This window comes from Thunnus maccoyii, chromosome 1 (assembly GCF_910596095.1).
Source record: "Thunnus maccoyii chromosome 1, fThuMac1.1, whole genome shotgun sequence".
Classification (NCBI taxonomy): Eukaryota; Metazoa; Chordata; class Actinopteri; order Scombriformes; family Scombridae; genus Thunnus; species Thunnus maccoyii.
Window position 1 is genome coordinate 38,901,483 of NC_056533.1, and position 22,612 is coordinate 38,924,094.

A 22,612-nucleotide genomic window follows, 5' to 3' on the forward strand; every position below is an offset into this window, starting at 1 on the left:
AGTTTTGGGGGTTCTATTTTCAGCGGCGGATAAATTCACATTTGGTGTTCTTGTGAGTATTTCTGGCAGCAGGACGGTGCGTCACCCAGTGATGGAAGAGGAATAAGATATATCACATAATAGTCTGCACATGTGATTAGTTTTGATTTGTTAAATGCACTCATACAAAGAACATAACATCAAAAACACACACGTGTTCACACCTGTGATCAGAGTTTTTACATTACGGAAATAACACAACAAATAAAAACAGCTCATCCCCACCTTCACCTTATACCCTCTACCCGTCGGCTACAGACAGAGGCAGAAAAAATATCATAAAGAAAAGAAAAAGAACTGTAATATGTGTGTATTTGTACACACATGTTCAGATATACAGTACACAGCATTTGTCTACTGTTGCAGAGTTTACAGGATCTTGAAATCCACAGTCCAACCACACAACATGCTACACCAACATATCTTTTTTTTTTTTTAATTAGTTTAGTTGTCAATGCAACATGTAACATGTTAAAATAACATGAAACATGTATTACATATAGGATTTCTAGCCAAGGCTAATTTCCGGTAGTGATATGTTATCACTACCGGAAATACATTAATTAAATAAAGCTCTTAATAAATAGTGACATTCTCAACAACAACAGTGTTTACATCACATGACAATCAATTTACATGTGTGTGCACATGTGTATGTTCCCTAATTCATTGCAATGATGTATTTATATGCATAATATATATCTGCACGTGATTTGTTGACAAGAAGACAAATATCACAAGAGTTTTCCTTTCAGCTTTGGCTAACCGACCGCTGCTACTTTGTAGCTTTATAGCCAGACTTGTTTAAACTAGTAGTGTGAGTCGTCTGTGATGTGAAGTGATTGTTCGTTCGTTTCTTCTTGAGGTACCTTGTTGCCTGTGTTTTGTTTTTATGTTACCTTTATCTCATGGCATATGTTCTTATTGTTTGTATGTTTTTATGGTTTTAATTAGGTGCTAAACTGAATAAACTTATTAAACTTATAAGAGGCGGAGTTAGCTGATCTTTCAACTTGCTGGATGTACAGGTTGAATTTACAATGTGAACCAGAACACTTTCAGATGTGCTCTGGCTGATCACAATACTCTCTGAGTGCATCTAAACCTTGCATCAAAGGTTCTCTGTGGAGTCTCGGACCTCTCGTAGCGCTTGTTTGTCTCGTGCACGCAGGTGACATGAAACACGTTCCTGCCAATGGTTTCACACTATTCCACTGATCTATATGTGGTTGTAATTCACCAAGAAACACAGCAGCGCAAATGCTCTGTTGAATGCTGTGATGCAAACTAAATGTCAGGAAGCCACCACGGAAAAGGAAACAGTATACCGTTTCTTCTTCACTGGTTTTCTGTGGCTGACTTGCTCATCTGTCGTCCGCACATGCCCAGTAGGAGGAGAACCAGTGCAAGGAGGCCATAAGAGGAGATATATGCTCATATTATCTAGTTCACTGATCAAGGAGTTATAATAATCAAACTGGCTGGAAATGAGGACACAAATTTGGGGTTTTTGCATCCTGGAATGAAAGATAAGATCTAATCCTAGTGCTGCTTGTGAGCTGACAGACGGCCATCTTTGTTTTGTTTACAGAAATGAGTCGAGACATTTAGGTCAGAATCAAAAATCATCGCCCCATTTCAAGCCTCTTCTGCACAGTGCAGGTCCGTCATTTCTGTTTTATCTGCATGTAACATGAGGAAGTTGCTCTCCATCCAGGATCCAGGAAAGATCTGTCCATGTGAACTCTGCAAACACTGTTTTCACTGTTGGAGTGGCTCAGTCTGCTATTACAAAGCCATCGGCCCTTTAGCAACACACACACACACACACACACACACACACACACACACACACAAACACACACAGCATCCCCTCCCATGCTTATTAAATATATTAAATAGGGGTCTTGAGCCTCTCGGTGCTCCAGTTGGACTCCATACTGAGAAAACATGCTGCTCAGCCTTCTGTGCCCCCTCCCCAAACCACACACACACACACACACACACACACACACCATCTCCTTCCCGCCCTCAGGGCCCCCATAGACATGAACAGACAGTGCTGCACATGGCAGACAGTACAGAGTACAATACATAGTGATAACAAAGTACAGTTGAGCTCAATTGCGAAGCAGATCAGGGAAAAGTGAGACTGTGAGTTTAAATCTTTGGAGGATCTTAAAATACATCGTTCATCTCTTGTACAATTAAACAATATTACACTCGAGGGGTTTGTTTTACCATCATTGTTGGCACGACAGTGATGCGGTCAGGAACGAGGCGCTTACGTAAGCATCGATTATACAACATTTACCAACAAAATAAAAGATATAAACAAAATGTATTAATATCGGAAATACATGGAGTATGACTAATACCTGGAAAACAATCACTCATGTCAGCAGACTCCTATGTAATGAAACCTAGTTTACTACTCCAGCAAGTAGGTCGACCCTTAGTAACGGCCTAGCAATAGAGACGATTTCTAGTCCCTGTTGACTCAGCTAGCTAACTTCAGCTAATGCTTTTTAGAGATCGTGGGATTTCCCAAACTGAATAAATACCTCACATATAAACACAAAACTGCTTTGCTAGCTCAATCTTGTTGTAACTACGATATCCGCTGAAAAAACTAATTTTTCCATGGACAGATTTAGCTACAACGTCCGCAAACTTCACAGACATTTTTAAGCTAGCAGCGCCGTAGCACCAGCACAGCTGATGGAGGATGCAGGAGTGGAAGCTAAAATATACTCTCAACTGAAGGGAAAATGGTTAAGTTTTGCTGTGTGTGGGGGTGCCAGATAACGATAAAGAGTGGAGAAGGGTTCAGGTTTTTCAGCGTGTGTGAGTGTAACTCGTCTCAGTCTCAGAGTTCAATCCACTCAGCAAAAGGTCTGTTTTGTTTCCCCCACAACTCCTAATCAGTTCAGTTCAATCCAGTTTCACAAACATAAAAGAAAGACAACTCAAAACTCCACTCTGGGTTTTCACCGCAGATTCCAACACAAAACAAAACAAAACTAGCCAAAGATGCTAGCAAAGCAACACAGTACATGAAATAAAGTCAACAGAAACGTCAGATAGGTCGGACCACCGTGTTTAACTAAATATCTTCAAACATTACAGTTACGGCTGAAAATGGAAACAGAAAAAAACAAGTTTGCCGAGTTCACATATCTCCACAATTCAAATCAACCACCAGTCGTCTAGTGACTGTTGTTAGCGCAATGTCACGGTCTGTAGTTCTTATGAAAAGTGGAGTGATATTTTTAGTGATGAGGCTTTTTTCATTTGAGCACGGCTAGGTGTGCTGTCATGCTGATTTGAGCACGTTCTAAATGTCTTGTTGACCAATCAGATTGCTTGGTCAGATCTACATGTTTAGATTATTATTATTATTTTAATTATTATTACAGGTCGACCAAGTCAGTTGTGGAATCCACAAACGTAGAGCTCAACAATTACCATAAGAAAAACTAAGTGCAACCTCAGCTTAAATAAATACATACATTTAGGCTTGAGTTAAACACACATTGTTCTGTTATTTGATAAATATAGACATTTATAGTCTAATTTCAAAAAGGAGGTCTGTCACGTTTCACAAGTGACGTAAAAATGTGTGATTTTAGTAGAAAACGGCTCATGTCAGTGGTTCCATAGTGTAGTGGTCATCACGTCTGCTTTACACGCAGAAGGTCCTGGGTTCAATCCCCAGTGGAACCAGAACTCTGTCATGTTGTCAGATTGCTAAAGTCAATTGTAGAGTCATCAAATGCATGTAACCAAAACTTTGTCAAACTAAAAATGCAATGAAATTCTTTTCTTATAATATCTTTACTGCAATTTGGGGTTCTGTAATCACAACCAGTAATCACCTGAACTTGGTTGAAATCAATTGTGGAACCAACAAAGGTTATCCTGTTTCATAAACTAAGACAACCTGATGTAAATATAACCTTAACCAACATATTCTCACGACAAAAAGTGACTGCAGATTATAAGAGTTACAGTATCTAAGTATGGAACAGTGTTGGGATGCAACATATTGTTTTTAATGATAAGATTATGTCTAGATCAGCATCAACGTTTATAGTCTCACTTTAAAAATAGTCTGCCACATTTTTTGCCACATTTTATGATTTATGAAAATGATTCATAAAAGCCACAGGTTCCATAGTGTAGTGGTCATCACGTCTGCTTTACACGCAGAAGGTCCTGGGTTCAATCCCCAGTGGAACCAGTCAACAAATACATGTAACAAGAACTTTGACCTAGTGGCTTTGCTGTAACTAAAAATGCTTTAACCTCAATTCAACCAGAAATGCAGTCATTCCTTATGTTTGCTTATAGTTTCTTTACTGCAGTTTGGGGTTCTGTATCTTGAACAAGAACACTGACATGTGGACGGGAATTAAACCACCAACCTACTGATTAGGGGACAACCTCAGTTTAAAAATTCGGCCTGTCACGGTTTAGTGGAAATTACATGGTTTTGGTATAAAAAACCAAAAGGCCTGGTTCCATAGTGTAGTGGTCATCACGTCTGCTTTACACGCAGAAGGTCCTGGGTTCAATCCCCAGTGGAACCAGAACTCTGTCAGATTGCCGCATGACTAAAGTCAGTTGTGGAATCCACTAATAAAGATTTCAACTTACCTTAGGAAAAACTTGCTGCAACCTCAGCTAAACCAAAAGGTGCAAAATTCTCTTTACCTAAACTCTACTATATACTTTTAGGCTTGAGCTAGATACACATTTTTTTGTTATTTAATAAATATAGACATTTATAGTCTAATTTCAAAACACATCCCTGCCACATTTCACAAGAAGTGACATAAAAATGTGTGATTTTAGTAGAAAAAGACTCATGTCAGTGGTTCCATAGTGTAGCGGTCATCACGTCTGCTTTACACGCAGAAGGTCCTGGGTTCAATCCCCAGTGGAACCAGAACTCTCTCATCTTGTCACATCAAAACAATGGTGCAATCAACAACTAATACTGTTAACAAATGTATGATTGTATGATAATAGCAGGAAAACCACAATCTAAAGATAACTTTAACTAAAATGCTCAAACTCAACCAAAGTGTGGTTTTCCCTAATTCCATATTTCTTTCCTGTAAACTAAAAGAAAAACTCTACCTAAACCATTTTTCACCACTAGACTACAATCAGAATCACTTATGTACTCAGATTAGATCAGAAAAAAAATCACAGTACAGTGGTTCCATGGTGTAGTGGTCATCATGTCTGCTTTACACGCAGAAGGTCCTGGGTTCAATCCCCAGTGGAACCAGAGCTCTGTCATGTGATTAGAGTTGACAGACTGCTCCATTCAACAGATGTGTGATGTTATGGTCATCAGACAAAAACTGTGTCAGAAACCTAAAGCTGGCTGTAACTGAAGCCCCGTGGATTGGAGATGTGCATTTATTGTTTCTTATCGTCATGAACACTTGTTAGTAAGTAGAAGATCACAATACAGTTGCTCCAGTGTGGTCATCACATCTACTTTACACGCAGAGGTAATCACCTTTATTTGCTTGAAGTCAACCGTGGAACCAACAAAGATAATCCTGTTTCATAAAATAAGACTAAATATAGCCTTAACCAACATATTCTCACTAACACGGTGTGTTTTAAATCATATCTGAAGACTGGAGCTTCACAGTATCTGTCAGTGGAACACTACCCTCTTCTCATTTCTCAGATTGTACATCTTCAGTTCCTTCCTTCGTCTTCTCTCCTCGCCTCTTATTCCCTCCCACCTGAGGTACGAGCGGAGGAGGCGAGGAAGAGAGGAGGCGAGTCAACAGGCATTTAACATAATGAGACATCCCTGCTTCAGAGCCGTCATGTCATTTAAATATGATGTTTGGCACAGCTGCTTCATCTGTCCATTGTTGTGTTATAGCCTACAGCATACAGCCGCTATATTTTATGCTCTATGTCAGATGAGCATAACAGTGTTCATGGCAACTTATATACTTTTAATTCAAATCACAACGTGGTATAATGTGACAGGAATGCACGGATGTCATATGTTGTTATTTTTTATTTAACACACACATGCACACACACACTACAAATGGTTGTATATTCCTGCTGTGTCTTTTATACATCACGGCACAGGTGACGAAAAGACTTCCGCAAAGGATACACGTGTGCATCCTCGCTCCTCTCTCCTCGAGATGCATTTTAGGAACTGAAACATCCTCAGAGGAGACGAGGAGGCACAAAATAGAGAAATGAGAAGAGCCCACTGTGTTTAGATGTTATAGCAGTGTTTTAGTTTAAACCCAGATCACTACTGAACACTTCTTAATAAGTAGCAGCTTAAAAGCGGTGGTTCTATAGTGTAGTGGTCATCACGTCTGCTTTACACGCAGAAGGTCCTGGGTTCAATCCCCAGTGGAACCAGAACTCTGTCATGTTGTCAGATTGCTAAAGTCAATTGTAGAGTCATCAAATGCATGTAGTCAAAACTTTGGCCTAACTAAAAATGCTTTAACCTCAACTCAACCAGCAATGTCATTGTTCCTTATGTTTGCTTATAATTTCTTTACTGCAATTTGGGGTTCTGTAATCACAACCAGTAATCACCTTAACTTGCTTGAAGTCAATTGTGGAACCAACAAATGTAATCCTGTTTCCAAAACTAAGAAAACCTGATGTAAATATAACCTTAACTAACATATTCTCACAACAAAAAGTGACTGCAGATTGTAAGAGTTATGGTATGTAAGTATGGAACAGTGTTGGGATGCAACATATTGTTTTAATGACAAAATTATGTCTAGATCAGCATCAACATTTATAGTTTCAGTTTAAAAACTGGGCCTGTCATGTCTCACAAGAAATTAGATGAAAATGTATGGTTTTGGTATAAAAAATCAAAAGCCACTGGTTCCATAGTGTAGTAGTCATCACATCTGCTTTACACGCAGAAGGTCCTGGGTTCAATCCCCAGTGGAACCAGAACTTTGTCATCTTGTCCCATACTTCAAATCAATTGGGCAATCAGCAAGGTGTGTCCTTCCCTTTAGTAACAAAGACCTTCCCTTTACATATTCTAACTAATACTGTAAACAGTTGCCAGACTTTTCACCACTACACTACAGTCAGAATCACTTCTATATCCAGATTACATCATAAGATGTTATCGTGTGGTGGTTCCATAGTGTAGTGGTCATCACATCTGCTTTACACGCAGAAGGTCCTGGGTTCAATCCCCAGTGGAACCAGAAGTCTGTCATGATGTTAGACTGCTTAAGTTAATTGTACAGTCAACTAATGCTTGCTGCAACTAAAAATGCTTTAACCTAAATTCAACCAGAAATGCAGTCATTCCTTATGTTTGCTTATAGTTTCTTTACTACAGTTTGGGGTTCTGTATCTTGAACAAGGACACTGACATGTGGACGGGAATTAGACCACCAACCTACTGATTAGGGGACAACCTGCCCAACTTACTGAGACAAAGCCGCATCAAAGATCATCTTGTTTCATTAAATAAGAAACCCTGATCTAAATCTTGCCTTAACCAAGATATTCTCATTAATACTAGCACAAAATGTTTTCATACCTGCAGATTGGAGGCCTGCAGGTATCTGTCAGTGGAACCCAGTATTAAAATGTTATAGTAGTGTTTTATTTTATACACAGATTAATCATGAACACTTCTTAATAAGCAGAAGTTCACAATCCGGTGGTTATCATGTCTGCTTTACATGCACAAGGTCCTAGGCTCAATCCCCAGTGGAACCAGAACTTTGTCATTTTGTCCCATACTTCAAATCAATTGTGCAATCAACAAGGTGTTTTCAATTTAGGATTGAGCTGAATACAAATTGGTTTTGTTATTTGATAAATACAGACATTTATAGTCTTATTTTAAAAAGTAGGCCTGTCACGTTTCACAAGAAGTAACATAAAAATGTGTGGTTTTAGTAGGAAAAGGCTTATGTCCGTGGTTCCATAGTGTAGTGGTCATCACATCTGCTTTACACGCAGAAGGTCCTGGGTTCAATCCCCAGTGGAACCAGAACTCTGTCATGTTGTCGGACTGCTAAAGTCAGTTGTAGAGTCATCAAATGCATATAATCTAAACTTTACTTAACTAAAAAAGCTTTAACCTCAATTCAACCAGCAATGTCATTGTTCCTTATGTTTTTTTGTTTTTTTTTATAATTTCTGTACTGCAATTTGGGGTTCTGTAATCACAACCAGTAATCACCTTAACTTGGTTGAAGTCAATTGTGGAACCAACAAAGCTAATCCTGTTTCATAAACTAAGAAAACCTGATGTAAATATAACCTTAACTAACATATTCTCACAACAAAAAGTGACTGCAGATTGTAAGAGTTACAATATCTAAGTATGGAACAGTGTTGAGACGCAACATGTTGTTTTTAATGATAAGATTATGTCTAGATCAGCATCAACATTTATAGTTTCAGTTTAAAAAACTGGGCCTGTCACATTTTAGAGGAAATTATATGAAATGTGTGGTTTTGGTATGAAAAAAACAAAGGCCCTGGTTCCATAGTGTAGTAGTCATCACGTCTGCTTTACACGCAGAAGGTCCTGGGTTCAATCCCCAGTGGAGCCAGAACTCTGTCATAAGAACTGCCTCATGACTAGAGTTGACAGGCTGCCCTACTCAATTGTAACTCAACCAAAATGTGAAGTCCTTCTTTCTCAATGTCTTCCCTCATGTTGCTAATTTATTTCATTACTCTAAATCAATTAAATCTAAATTAAAACAAATTGACCTAAACCACTTTTGACTGCTAGACTATAGTCAAAAGCACTTCTATACACAGATTAGACCTGAAAACATCATAGTACATTGGTTCCATATTTTAGTGATCATCAAGTCTGCTTTACACACAGAAGGTCCTGGGTTCAATTCCCAGAGAAACCAGTACTCTGTCAAATTACTGCATGACTAAAGTCAGTTGTGAGATTCACAAATGTAGAGTTTGACAACTATCTACAAAAAACTTGATGCAACCTCAGCTCAACCAAAATATACAACATCCTCCCTATTATGTTACCTAAACTCTACTTAATAAACTTAGGTTCGAGCTAAATACATTTTGTTTTGCTATTTGACAAATATAGACATTTATAGTCTCATTTAAAAAAATAGACTTGTCACCTTTCAAAAGAAATTAAATAAAAATGTGTGGTTTTAGTAGAAAGAATTTCATGTCAGTGGTTCTCACAAATAAAAGTGACAGCAGATTGGAAGTGTTCCAGTATCTAAGTATGGAACAGTGTTGGGATGCAACATATTGTTTTTAATGATGATATTATGTCTATGTCAGCATCAACATTTATAGTTTAAAAAACTGGGCTTGTCACGTTTTAGAGGAAATTACATGAAAACGTGTGGTTTTGGTAAAAAAAAGCCCTGGTTCCATAGTGTAGTGGTCATCACGTCTGCTTTACACGCAGAAGGTCCTGGGTTCAATCCCCAGTGGAACCAGAACTCTTTTAAACTGCTGCATGATTAAAGTCACTTGTGGAATACACAAATACAACAATTACCTTAGGAAAAACTTCATGCACCTCAGCTCAACCAAAAGGTGCAATGTCTGTTGTAATATGTTACCAAAATCTACTACATAAATTTAGGCTTGAGCTAAATGTTATTTAATAAATATAGACATTTATAGTCTAATTTCAAAACACATCCCCGTCACATATCACAAGAAGTGAAAATGAGCGATTTTAGTAGAAAAACACTCACGTTAGTGGTTCCATAGTGTAGTGGTCATCACGTCTGCTTTACACGCAGAAGGTCCTGGGTTCAATCCCCAGTGGAACCAGAACTCTGTCATGTTGTCGGACTGCTAAAGTCAGTTGTAGAGTCATCAAATGCATATAATCTAAACTTTACTTAACTAAAAAAGCTTTAACCTCAATTCAACCAGCAATGTCATTGTTCCTTATGTTTTTTTGTTTTTTTTTATAATTTCTGTACTGCAATTTGGGGTTCTGTAATCACAACCAGTAATCACCTTAACTTGGTTGAAGTCAATTGTGGAACCAACAAAGCTAATCCTGTTTCATAAACTAAGAAAACCTGATGTAAATATAACCTTAACTAACATATTCTCACAACAAAAAGTGACTGCAGATTGTAAGAGTTACAATATCTAAGTATGGAACAGTGTTGAGACGCAACATGTTGTTTTTAATGATAAGATTATGTCTAGATCAGCATCAACATTTATAGTTTCAGTTTAAAAAACTGGGCCTGTCACATTTTAGAGGAAATTATATGAAATGTGTGGTTTTGGTATGAAAAAAACAAAGGCCCTGGTTCCATAGTGTAGTAGTCATCACGTCTGCTTTACACGCAGAAGGTCCTGGGTTCAATCCCCAGTGGAGCCAGAACTCTGTCATAAGAACTGCCTCATGACTAGAGTTGACAGGCTGCCCTACTCAATTGTAACTCAACCAAAATGTGAAGTCCTTCTTTCTCAATGTCTTCCCTCATGTTGCTAATTTATTTCATTACTCTAAATCAATTAAATCTAAATTAAAACAAATTGACCTAAACCACTTTTGACTGCTAGACTATAGTCAAAAGCACTTCTATACACAGATTAGACCTGAAAACATCATAGTACATTGGTTCCATATTTTAGTGATCATCAAGTCTGCTTTACACACAGAAGGTCCTGGGTTCAATTCCCAGAGAAACCAGTACTCTGTCAAATTACTGCATGACTAAAGTCAGTTGTGAGATTCACAAATGTAGAGTTTGACAACTATCTACAAAAAACTTGATGCAACCTCAGCTCAACCAAAATATACAACATCCTCCCTATTATGTTACCTAAACTCTACTTAATAAACTTAGGTTCGAGCTAAATACATTTTGTTTTGCTATTTGACAAATATAGACATTTATAGTCTCATTTAAAAAAATAGACTTGTCACCTTTCAAAAGAAATTAAATAAAAATGTGTGGTTTTAGTAGAAAGAATTTCATGTCAGTGGTTCTCACAAATAAAAGTGACAGCAGATTGGAAGTGTTCCAGTATCTAAGTATGGAACAGTGTTGGGATGCAACATATTGTTTTTAATGATGATATTATGTCTATGTCAGCATCAACATTTATAGTTTAAAAAACTGGGCTTGTCACGTTTTAGAGGAAATTACATGAAAACGTGTGGTTTTGGTAAAAAAAAGCCCTGGTTCCATAGTGTAGTGGTCATCACGTCTGCTTTACACGCAGAAGGTCCTGGGTTCAATCCCCAGTGGAACCAGAACTCTTTTAAACTGCTGCATGATTAAAGTCACTTGTGGAATACACAAATACAACAATTACCTTAGGAAAAACTTCATGCACCTCAGCTCAACCAAAAGGTGCAATGTCTGTTGTAATATGTTACCAAAATCTACTACATAAATTTAGGCTTGAGCTAAATGTTATTTAATAAATATAGACATTTATAGTCTAATTTCAAAACACATCCCCGTCACATATCACAAGAAGTGAAAATGAGCGATTTTAGTAGAAAAACACTCACGTTAGTGGTTCCATAGTGTAGTGGTCATCACGTCTGCTTTACACGCAGAAGGTCCTGGGTTCAAACCCCAGTGGAACCAGAGCTCTGTCATGTTGTCAGATTGCTAAAGTCAATTGTTAATTATCAAATATAGAGTTCAACAATTACAATTACTTTAAGAAAACTTGATGCAAACTCAGCCCAACCAAAAGGTAAAATATCCTCCCTAATATGTAAGTTAAACTCTACTACATACATTTAGGCCTGAGCTGAATGCACATATTTTGGTAATTGATAAATATAGACATTTATAGTCTCATTTAAAAAAGTAGGCCTGTAACGTTCCGCAAGAAGTGACATAAAAATGTGTGATTTTAGTAGAAAAACAGTCATGTCAGTGGTTCTGTAGTGTAGTGGTCATCACATCTGCTTTACACGCAGAAGGTCCTGGGTTCAATCCCCAGTAGAACCAGAACTCATTCTTCTTGTCACGTACTTGGGATGCAACATATTGTTTTTAAGGACAAGATTATGTCTAGATCAGCATCAACATTTATAGTCTCAGTTTAAAAAACTGGGCCTGTCATGTTTAGGTGGAAATTACATGGTTTTGGTATAAATAAACAAAAGCCCTGGTTCCATAGTGTAGTGGTCATCACGTCTGCTTTACACGCAGAAGGTCCTGGGTTATAAATACTTGACCTAAACAGTTGCCAGACTACTACAATCAATTGTGGTGTAAACAGGTGTATGATTGATTGAAAACCAAAAGGTTTAAAGGTAGCTTTAAATAAATGCTCAAATTAAACCAAAATGTGGTTTTCCCTAATTTTCTTTTTTATTTCTTTCCTGTAAACTGAAGGAAAAACTCTACCTAAACCACTTTTCACCACTAGACTACAGTCAGAATCATTTCTGTACCCAGATTATATTATAAAACTTTACATGTCAGTGGTTCCATAATAAAGTAGTCATCACGTCTGCTTTACACGCAGAAGGTCCTGGGTTCAATCCCCAGTGGAACCAGAACTCTGTCAAACTGCTGCATGATTTACAGTTCGTTGTGGAATCCTCAAATGTAGAGCTCATCAATAACCTTTAGAAATACTTGATGCAACCTCAGCTTAAATAAATACATAACAGCCTGAACTAAATGCACACTTTTGATAAATATAGACATTTATAGTCTCATTTCTAAAAGGAGGCCTGTCACATTTCACAAGAAGTGACATAAAAATGTGTGATTTTAGTAGAAAAAGGCTCATGTCAGTGGTTCCATAGTGTAGTGGTCATCACGTCTGCTTTACACGCAGAAGTTCCTGGGTTCAATCCCCAGTGGAACCAGAACTCTGTCATGTTGTCAGACTGCTAAAGTCAATTGTAGAGTCAACAGATGCATGTAACCAAACGCTTGACCTAATGCTTGCTGCAACTAAAAATGCTTTAACCTCAATTCAACCAGAAATGCTGTTATTCCTTATCTTTGCTTATAGTTTCTTTACTACAGTTTGGGGTTCTGTATCTTGAACAAGGACACTGACATGTGGACGGGAAATAAACCACCAACCTACTGATTAGGGGACCTCCTGCCCAACTTACTGAGACAAAGCCGCATCAAAGATCATCTAGTTTCATAAAATAAGAAACCCTGAGTCCTTCTTTCTCACAGTCTTCTCTCATGTTACTAATTTATTTCTTTACTGTAAACTAAAATAAATTGACCTAAACCACTTTTGACTGCTGGACTATAGTCAGAAACACTTATATACACAGATTAGACCTGAAAATATCACAACGCAGTGGTTCCATAGTGTAGTGGTCATCACGTCTGCTTTACACGCAGAAGGTCCTGGGTTCAAACCCCAGTGGAACCAGAACTCTGACATATTGCTGCATGACTCAAACCAGTTGTGTTATCTAACAGTACAATCAAAAAGAAGCCTGAACTAAACCTTAAATTAACCAAAATACTAACCTGAGCTCAGCCTTAATATACTGATGTAAAAAAACAGCCAAAAGTCAAATCACTCTTAAAAATGATAAAATTCAGGACGAACTTAATATATAATAATAAATTGCAGTTAATTAATAAACAAAGCTGCATTTCTCTTGACAAGTGACACTACAGTAGGTTTTCATCCAGTGCTGACAAGATCTGGGTGTGTGTGTGTGTAAAGGCCTCAGGGGTAAACACAACCCTGTGACTGTGTGTGTTTGTGTGTGTGTGTTTGTGTGTGTGTGTTTGTGTGTGTGTGTGTGTTTGTGTGTGTTTGTGTGTGTTATCTCAACACTAACTGCTGCTCTGTTCTGCAGTCAGACGTGACGCTGACAGACTGAAGATATTCTAACTGTGTACATGTTTGTGTGTGATTCCATCTCTGTGGTTTCATAACAGATTTACTTCACATTATTTACATGACACACACATGACCTGAATCTCTGTCACATAGTCATATATACATATACAGTACATGGCTTTACATGTGACTGAACTGTAGACGTGTTAGGTAAAGGACGGGTTCACAAATCCTCCTGTTCATACTGAAGAGGAAGATCCCTTCATAATGCATTTACAATGGAAGTAGGTTTATCTGAAGCTAATATGAAGCTTCAGCATCCAAATGAGTCAAATCAAACATATATCTTTTAACGTTACAGTCTTTTTAGTGGCAGTTTTTGGTGTCATACTGGTGTTTTACATTCCCGTGCTTCACTTTGGCTGCTTTTTCATTGCAAATCAGAGTTTTCAATCTTTTACTTCCTGTATCGGCTAGTTGTGAACAAGTCATGAGGTGACTTCACACTCATTCAGACGTGTTTATTGGACAATGGGAAACATGTCATAAGAACCAGTTATGAACGACCATAAAAGTGACCTTTACTTTTTCAACCGGAGCTCCTACATCTGACATTAACCGTGTTAACTGTGACGACTAGCAGCGACTGACAGATGAGAGTAGATGCAATAGAGACTTTGCCTTTTTACAAACTAAGAATTGCTTTTCAGTGAATTATTTATTACTTTATATACTTTGTGTTTTATTTATTTTCAATCTTCTGTGTTTTGTTATTGTAAAGCACTTTGTAACTCTGTTTTGAAACGTCCTATAAAGTTTATTATTATTATTATTACTACAGAGTTACTCATCTCAAAGCTACTGTAACATTAAATAATCCTCCCCTGAGCTTTAAGGTTCAGGTTGAAGATGAATGGAAATTCCTTTCAGGTCACTGAAGGTGAAAGTGTTGCAGAGTGTTTTTCTGGCGCAAGCAGAACAAACAGTGTGTGACTTTCTCACATCGTTCATGTGATGCTTTGTGATGCGAGATCAGATCTTGATGTTTGATAAGATGTGACTAAAAGTGCGTCCTGTCCGATGAGGACGTGACTTTCAGCAGGCAGCTGATGTGCACGTTCAGCTGATTGAACGCTTGATACCGCTGACAGTGATGAGTAATCATGTCCAAAAGTCTAAATAAAAAATACTAAATACACAGTATACAGAAGTAAACTAAGAAAACTTACTTATTCAGTTTATTTCTGAAGCCTATATGACACAACAGGAGGGCTGTAAGTAACGTTTATTAATCAATTAATCTTTTATCCTTAAAGTCACAGTGAAACAGAGGTTAGAGTGCCTCTAGTCATGTGACACAATATATGTGGGCAGCGTTTAGTTGCAAGAGGCGTTTAAATACAATCCGACAGATCTGATTGGATCACTCAAAAGTGGGCGTGGCTATGTAATTATGGCGCAATAATCACAGAAGGAGAATAAGACGGGAGAAATTAATAAATCATCACGTTCTTTGCAAATGTAAACACAGTTTTTGCCAAATGAAAGCTAACAGCTAGCATCACTAGCTAACAGTCTAGGTGCTGTTTTATATGACGGGTCAGAGACTCGTCCCAAATCATACCAAGTTGAAGATGAGTCATCAAAAATATATTTATGAAAAGAGAGAAGTTTTAATTTAAAAATGATTTTTTCTTTTTTTTTTTTTTTTACAGCAGCTATAATCTCTATTTTTATAATACCACTGTATGAAATGAGCGTGTAATGTGTTGGTAGTGGCTCGTAGTGATGAAACTGTGTGTGTGTGTGTGTGTGTGTGTGTGTGTGTGTTACATCAGACAGTCATTATGTAACACCGTCATCTGCTGGGAACAGACTGGGTGTCAGTGATGAGCTGCTGAATTGTGTGTTTGTCTGTTTACTGATGCTTGTTTGTTTGTTTACCTCAGTTTTTTACAGTGAGATCTATTGATGAGTCATCACAAAAACATTTTTGGATTATTGATTAGTCAAATGATAAAGTTATGACAATATTAATTACTTGGTTTTAGCTTCTGAAATGAGAGAATTTGCTGCTTTTCTTTTCTTTTTTGTGTCTGTAAATTGAATCAATTTCACTTTTTTGGTGTTTTGATCGAGATGTGAACTGCAGCCATTCAAGACATTCATTTATTCTTGCAATAAATCCTGAAAATGTCCATATCTTTCTAGGTATGCCTTTGTTTTTATTGAATATAATATATCAAAATCCAATGAACATGTGTAACTCTGATTAATACGTACAAATCCAGCTCTGGAGCAGAACCTTCTCAGAACAGTTTGTTTGTTGTGTGTCTCGCTTTATATGTTTAGATAAGGACGGATTGTAATATCGTTGTTTATTCAATATTTATGTTTTTTGCAACCATTGCCTATAAGCTCCAGACATTCACAGGTTACATCAGAAAAATTCCATGTTAAGGATTTTGCAAGCATTCATGTCAACTGACAAAATTACATTACGTCCATTAAATCTGGCTTTAATTACACTGAATGATGGACTTTGGCGTCCATGTTTTTATGGTTTTCAGGCATTTCTGTGTTATTGAGTGTCAAGTCGGATATATCAGTGCTTTCAAAAAAATCTGAGTTTCTCAGTCATAATTAATACTTTGATGTTGACGTGAACACTGTAGCTTGAGTCCTCATTAAGACCAAGAAAGTGGATCACGGGATCACATCACTCCAGTTCTCAGATCTTCCTGTCTGTCAGAGAATTGATTTCAAAATACTGCTGTTAGTTTAAAAGACATTTCTGATCTGCTGCTACGTTATGAAGCATCCAGACCTCTCAGATGGTCTGGATCAGGTCTGGATCAGGTCTGGATCAGGTCTGCTTTCTGTCCCCAGAGTCCAAAACTAAACCTGGAGAAGCAGTGTTCAGTTTTTATGCTCCACATATCTGAACAAACTGCAGATCTGCTGCAACTCTCTTCTTCTTCTTTGTCTTTTAAATCAAGGCTGAAGACTTTTCCGTTTGCCTTTTATTAAATCAAATAATTATTAATTTCTTCCACTGAACTGTAACTTTTATTCTTGTGTTTTATGTCTTATTCTATTTCAGCTTGTTTTTATTCTCTGTTCTCTTACAGCAGCTCTTTAATGACTGTATTTGGTCGTATTTATGATGTGTTTCTTTTGCACTTTACATTAATGTTTTTAATGTTTTATGTAAAGCACTTTGAATTGCCTTGTTGCTGAGAGATGTGGTGTATAAATAAACTTGCTTTGCCTTTCAACCTCCAAACTGTTGAGGCTTTAAACATCAACGCTCCTCTGTGTAATGAACAGGGGAAATTAATTTAACGTGTACTGAATGGAGCCTCGCTGGCATCCATCTTTTCAATTTTCAGGGGGGCCGTCAGGCTGAGTTTAAGAGCTCTAAACTGGTAGACGATAAGTTAATCCTTTTATCCGTATCCTTGCCGCGGGCGACCGAAATAAACACTGCGATGGGAGTTTGTTGGGTGGAATCTGGTAAGAGCTGCGACTGCGAGAGGAAGGAACAGGAAGATACTGTACAGAGGGACAGAAACCAGAAGGGATTCATACAGAGATGTGAACTGTTTTTATTGAACTGGGAGGTGAAAAAGTGGGTAAATGTGACTTCTGCCTAATAAGATTTAATACAGATGTGTTCTCATGTTGTAGCAGCAACGGTGGGTGTACTGGAACACGCACACCCTGCACATATTACTATAAGTGACATATTGTAATATGTAATACATTGTAATTACGTCAGCAGTGCAGCAGCCGCCTGTTTTATTCATCTCATCATCTCGTCCTGTTGATGCTTCCTGCTCTGCCTGACTCAGTGTCGTCGATGTCAGGTAGTTTTTTTTCTTGTTGACAGAGTTTAATATTGTGCCTCAGTGTCTCAGCTTCATATCTGTATCAGCTTGCTATTATCTATTTCATCTCCACAGGAAGCTGGCAGATGTTGACTCTTAAAATAAAAAACCTTCTCTCCAACCTTAAAGACATGCTGGACTCAGGATTATGTTCAGTGATAATTTCAAATTCTTGCTTTCTAATATTTACACAAGGCAACTACAGTGAAAGTTGGTGAAACATTGTGGTTATGATGAATAAAATATGGTTAAAAGATAATTCTAGTGATTTTCTATATTTTTCTTCTTGTAAACAAATCTCATGTTTGGATCCAAACCAACAATGAACTGATCTACCAACAATCTGATATATCTTATTCCTCCGTTGTTGTTCCAGAAACTATTAAAAACACGTCAGAGAGTCACACCGCTGCACTGGATCACATGTTCCTTCATCCAGCCTGGTCACCAGAATAAAACGTTGGCACTGTACGTTTCTGCAAACCACAGAAATGTTGAATATCTACGTTTCAACACGTGAAATACGTAGCATATTAACATTTCAACAAGACGTATCATATCAACATTTCTAAAGTGACGTAGTTCACATGTGATCTGTATGAGTTGATCTTTCCTATATAGGAGGAGGAGGGGCAGGTGGATGGTTGGAAATCAGTGGAGAAAACGGTTCAGGACCACCTTGAAACTGAAACCAATGTCCGCTTCCTGTTTCAACTGACAAAAGCGGGTGTTTTTAACGAGACGTTGGGACATTTGCAGCCATTTTTCTGGCGAGAAAACCGTCTTTTTTTGTGAGACAGTAACCCTAACCATAACCCCTAACCCTAACCCTAACCTAGCCCCTAACCCTGACCCTAACTCCTAACTCCTAACCCTAACCCTAACCCTAACCTAAACCTAACCCCTAACCTAACCCTAACCCCTAACCTTAACCTAACCCTAACCCTAACCCCTAACCCCTAACCTAACCCTAACCTAACCCTAACCCTAACCCTAACCTAACCCTAATCTAACCCTAACCTAACCCTAATCTAACCCTAACCCTAACCCTAACCTAACCCCTAACCTAACCCTAACCCCTAACCTTAACCTAACCCTAACCCTAACCCCTAACCTAACCCTAACCTAACCCTAACCTAACCCTAATCTAACCCTAACCCTAACCCTAACCTAACCCTAATCTAACCCTAACCCTAACCCTAACCTAACCCTAATCTAACCCTAACCCTAACCCTAACCTAACCCTAATCTAACCCTAACCCTAACCTAACCCTAATCTAACCCTAACCTAACCCTAACCTAACCCTAACCCCTAACCTTAACCTAACCCTAACCCTAACCCCTAACCCCTAACCCCTAACCTAACCCTAACCTAACCCTAACCCTAACCCTAACCTAACCCTAATCTAACCCTAACCTAACCCTAATCTAACCCTAACCCCTAACCTTAACCTAACCCTAACCCCTAACCTAACCCTAACCCTAACCTAACCTAACCCTAACCCTAACCCTAACCCCTAACCCTAACCTAACCTAACCCTAACCCCTAACCTAACCCTAACCCTAACCTAACCCTAACCCTAACCTAACCTAACCCTAACCCTAACCTTAACCCCTAACCCTAACCCTAACCCTAACCTAACCCTAACCCTAACCTAACCCTAACCTAACCCTAACCCTAACCTAACCCTAATCTAACCCTAACCTAACCCTTACCCTAACCCTAACCTAACCCTAACCCTAACCCCTAACCTAACCCTAACCCCTAACCTAACCCTAACCCTAACCTAACCCTAACCTAACCCTAACCCTAACCCTAACCCTAACCTAACCCTAACCCTAACCTAACCCTAACCTAACCCTAACCTAACCCTAACCCTAACCCTAACCTAACCCTACTCTAACCCTAACCTAACCCTTACCCTAACCTAACCCTAACCTAACCCTAACCCTAACCAAGTGGCCTTTGTGTCTAAACCTAATCAGAGCGTTGTCAAACCATAAAACATCATTATTCAACGGGTAGAAATGTTAATATGATATGTATTTCACGTGTTGAAACGTAGATATTCAACGTTTCTGTGGTTTGCAGAAATGCCAACGTTTTCTTCTGGTGACTGGGTTGCTTCATCATGAAGGCCATTGCTACCGTAGTGAGCGGGAACACGGTTCTGTTTACAGCTTCACTAACATCACAACCTCTTGACTTTGCAATATGTAAATTTCAGTTTCTCAAAGAACTTAAATACAAAGTCAATGACTCATTGACGTGTTTCAGTGCTTCAAACTTGAAGACGACACTTCAACCCCTTACAGTGATGTTATGTTCAACGACGCATCAACCTCTTTCAGTCCTCTAATCTCTAATTACAATTCAGCGTCTTTCAGTTTTACAGCTTCAACTGACACTTCAGCTGCTTTCAGTGTTTACACTTCTCAGTGTTTGCTGCCACTGACTCCTGAATGGAGTCATTCATGTTTCACCTGCTCTAAGACTAAATGTCTAAATGTAAACCGGCTCACAGCTCAGTCAGCCTTCAGTGGATGTTCAGTCAATAATCTAAGAGACAGTCCTGTCTGTTCTGTCTTCAGACTAAAATAAACCTGCATGTGTGTGTGTGTGTGTGTGTGTGTGAATGTGTGTGTGTGAGCAGGTGTGACAGCCGTTCATTCATCCTGTTGGTACAGTCGACTCTCACCTGAGCAGCAACGGAGAGGCTGAATAAATCACAGCAGCGTCTCCAGACATTCAGCAGCTAAAAACAGGACAGAGGAGACGGAGAGAGAGAGAGAGAGAGAGGCCGGCTCCTCGTCCCCCGAGGAGACTCCTGAAACATCTGAAATATCTCTGCTGCTCTGCGAAGGCCGCAGGCTGCAGAGCTCCCAGGAACGCCGAGAAAAATGGATCCGAAGTTTCACTGCTGACCCGACAAATGACTCAGAACAACATCACTGCGGTATCACTCCAGTACGAGACTGAACGAGCTCCATCCTCAGTCACTTTAAACATGAATCCAATGAAACATATATGTCACTCAGTATGTCAGAGATATTCATGGTCCACAGAGGATGATTCTCAATTATTTCAATGCATTTCATGTTGAGTTGAACACAAACTCACTATGACAAAGAACACGGTTGGTGCGTCTATTTCTATGTAGCTGCATGTCTTTACGGTTAGTATATCGGCTGTTTGGAGTCAAACTAGTGTGAATGACTCTCTCCATCACCGCCACCAGTGTCTAGACTAGCCAAAGACTTTTACATTCATTATCATGCTGTTCAATAAACACCGTTCACAATGTAAAACTGAGTCTCTCCTGATTGAAATTTATTTACCGCCTCTAACTGAATGCCGAACACATCACCTCTATCACCTCTCGCTCTTCGCTGGCGGCCCGTTACTGCCCGCGAGCCGGCGAGTAGCCTGTTTATTCACAGACGTTGTACAACGACATTTTCCAACAATTTATGTGACTTTGTGCCAAACTGTAGTGATGATCTTCTCCTTCACAGTCAAGACTAAACTTCCTGTCCCACCAGCACCTCACTTTTTGTTTGTCGGTGTTTCGGGAAATCGCCACAGAGTCTCCAGATGAATTTCAACCTCATTTGCATAAAGTTAAACATGTTCAACTTTATGCAAATCATTTTTCTGGTCAGTCACGCAAACTCTCTACAGAGGGTGTAAGTTTAGGCAGCACTTCGACTGTCATGGTGTAAGTTTATGATACGTCACACTGCAGGATGTGTCAGACTGTAAAACATCAGTTTCAGGCTGTCAGACTGTGAGATGAATGTGTGGTTAATCGTAGCGTTACGGTGTAAATAGACAGAGACACGTCATCAGCTCTGATGTCACACAAACTGCTTTTTTTTGTTTGTGTGCATGTTTCTGTTTTTTTGCTAAACTTTGGAGATGCTGATACATTACATGACACGGTACAATAATGTACAGAGGACTGAAGATACATCAAATATATTGTACATACAGTATTATCAACTCAAGTCCATTTTTATTGAGTGTTATGTACAATATAAATACTATTAAGTGGTCAAAACTAATAATTTCTGTCCAGATATTAAGATATAACACAAATGTTCCACTGCAGCTCAAAAAAAGGCATCAAAAGCTCGGACGCAGGCGATAAATTAGACAAAACATATCTAACATATATCAAAACTAAAACAAAAGAACTGCACAAACTGCTTCTGGAAAGAGAATTTAAGTACAAAATGAATCTGCGTGTCGGCTGAAAATGCTAATCTAGTAATATATCATTGATATTGTTAATAATATCATAATACACAGAGGAAACTGATACTTAAATGTTATTTATCATATATTACTCACACACCATTCTCTGAATCAACTGCATGTTAAGAGCAAATTGATGCTGTTGTCCTAAAAACAGTGTTGTTAGCTGATGACTGATGGTGGTAGTGTGTGTGGGGAGGTGTGTGTGTGTGGGGGGGGAGGGGTGGAGGTGGATCATCAGTATCTCCCCGGGCTCGGGCCGGAACCGGAGCGAAGCAGCAGCAGCAGCAGCAGCAGCGCTGGACTCCAACACATCTTTATCTTTCAGGTGAGAATCCATCATGGCTATTATTACCTGAGGCTGTGCACTGCATCTATCACACACACACACACACACACACACACTCACGCACACACACACACACGCACACAGGCACACACACACGCACACACACACAAACACTGAGCGAGTATGTGTGTTGTACAAAGACTCACACCAGGTGCTCTGTCACTGTCTCTTTACTTTCTCATGAACTAACACACACACACACACACACACACACACACACACACACACACACACACTTCTCCTGTG

At 38.8% G+C, this 22,612-nt stretch overlaps 18 non-coding genes across 18 annotated transcripts; all 18 read left to right on the forward strand.

Moving 5' to 3' along the window:
• The first annotated feature begins 3,692 nt into the window (after window positions 1-3,692).
• trnav-uac lies at window positions 3,693-3,765 on the forward strand. The gene has a single exon. It is a non-coding gene; the product is annotated as a tRNA-Val (tRNA).
• Window positions 3,766-4,209: 444 nt separating this feature from the next.
• On the forward strand, window positions 4,210-4,282 carry trnav-uac. Its single transcript has one exon. It is a non-coding gene; the product is annotated as a tRNA-Val (tRNA).
• Window positions 4,283-4,558: 276 nt separating this feature from the next.
• Window positions 4,559-4,631, forward strand: trnav-uac. Its single transcript has one exon. It is a non-coding gene; the product is annotated as a tRNA-Val (tRNA).
• Window positions 4,632-4,917: 286 nt separating this feature from the next.
• On the forward strand, window positions 4,918-4,990 carry trnav-uac. The gene has a single exon. It is a non-coding gene; the product is annotated as a tRNA-Val (tRNA).
• A 275-nt stretch (window positions 4,991-5,265) lies between these two features.
• Window positions 5,266-5,338, forward strand: trnav-uac. The gene has a single exon. It is a non-coding gene; the product is annotated as a tRNA-Val (tRNA).
• A 1,051-nt stretch (window positions 5,339-6,389) lies between these two features.
• trnav-uac lies at window positions 6,390-6,462 on the forward strand. The gene has a single exon. It is a non-coding gene; the product is annotated as a tRNA-Val (tRNA).
• A 485-nt stretch (window positions 6,463-6,947) lies between these two features.
• On the forward strand, window positions 6,948-7,020 carry trnav-uac. Its single transcript has one exon. It is a non-coding gene; the product is annotated as a tRNA-Val (tRNA).
• A 193-nt stretch (window positions 7,021-7,213) lies between these two features.
• Window positions 7,214-7,286, forward strand: trnav-uac. Its single transcript has one exon. It is a non-coding gene; the product is annotated as a tRNA-Val (tRNA).
• Window positions 7,287-8,013: 727 nt separating this feature from the next.
• Window positions 8,014-8,086, forward strand: trnav-uac. The gene has a single exon. It is a non-coding gene; the product is annotated as a tRNA-Val (tRNA).
• A 495-nt stretch (window positions 8,087-8,581) lies between these two features.
• trnav-uac lies at window positions 8,582-8,654 on the forward strand. The gene has a single exon. It is a non-coding gene; the product is annotated as a tRNA-Val (tRNA).
• An 809-nt stretch (window positions 8,655-9,463) lies between these two features.
• On the forward strand, window positions 9,464-9,536 carry trnav-uac. Its single transcript has one exon. It is a non-coding gene; the product is annotated as a tRNA-Val (tRNA).
• Window positions 9,537-9,806: 270 nt separating this feature from the next.
• On the forward strand, window positions 9,807-9,879 carry trnav-uac. The gene has a single exon. It is a non-coding gene; the product is annotated as a tRNA-Val (tRNA).
• Window positions 9,880-10,374: 495 nt separating this feature from the next.
• Window positions 10,375-10,447, forward strand: trnav-uac. The gene has a single exon. It is a non-coding gene; the product is annotated as a tRNA-Val (tRNA).
• Window positions 10,448-11,256: 809 nt separating this feature from the next.
• Window positions 11,257-11,329, forward strand: trnav-uac. The gene has a single exon. It is a non-coding gene; the product is annotated as a tRNA-Val (tRNA).
• A 270-nt stretch (window positions 11,330-11,599) lies between these two features.
• Window positions 11,600-11,672, forward strand: trnav-uac. Its single transcript has one exon. It is a non-coding gene; the product is annotated as a tRNA-Val (tRNA).
• Window positions 11,673-11,971: 299 nt separating this feature from the next.
• trnav-uac lies at window positions 11,972-12,044 on the forward strand. Its single transcript has one exon. It is a non-coding gene; the product is annotated as a tRNA-Val (tRNA).
• A 799-nt stretch (window positions 12,045-12,843) lies between these two features.
• On the forward strand, window positions 12,844-12,916 carry trnav-uac. Its single transcript has one exon. It is a non-coding gene; the product is annotated as a tRNA-Val (tRNA).
• A 457-nt stretch (window positions 12,917-13,373) lies between these two features.
• trnav-uac lies at window positions 13,374-13,446 on the forward strand. Its single transcript has one exon. It is a non-coding gene; the product is annotated as a tRNA-Val (tRNA).
• Window positions 13,447-22,612: the final 9,166 nt, after the last annotated feature.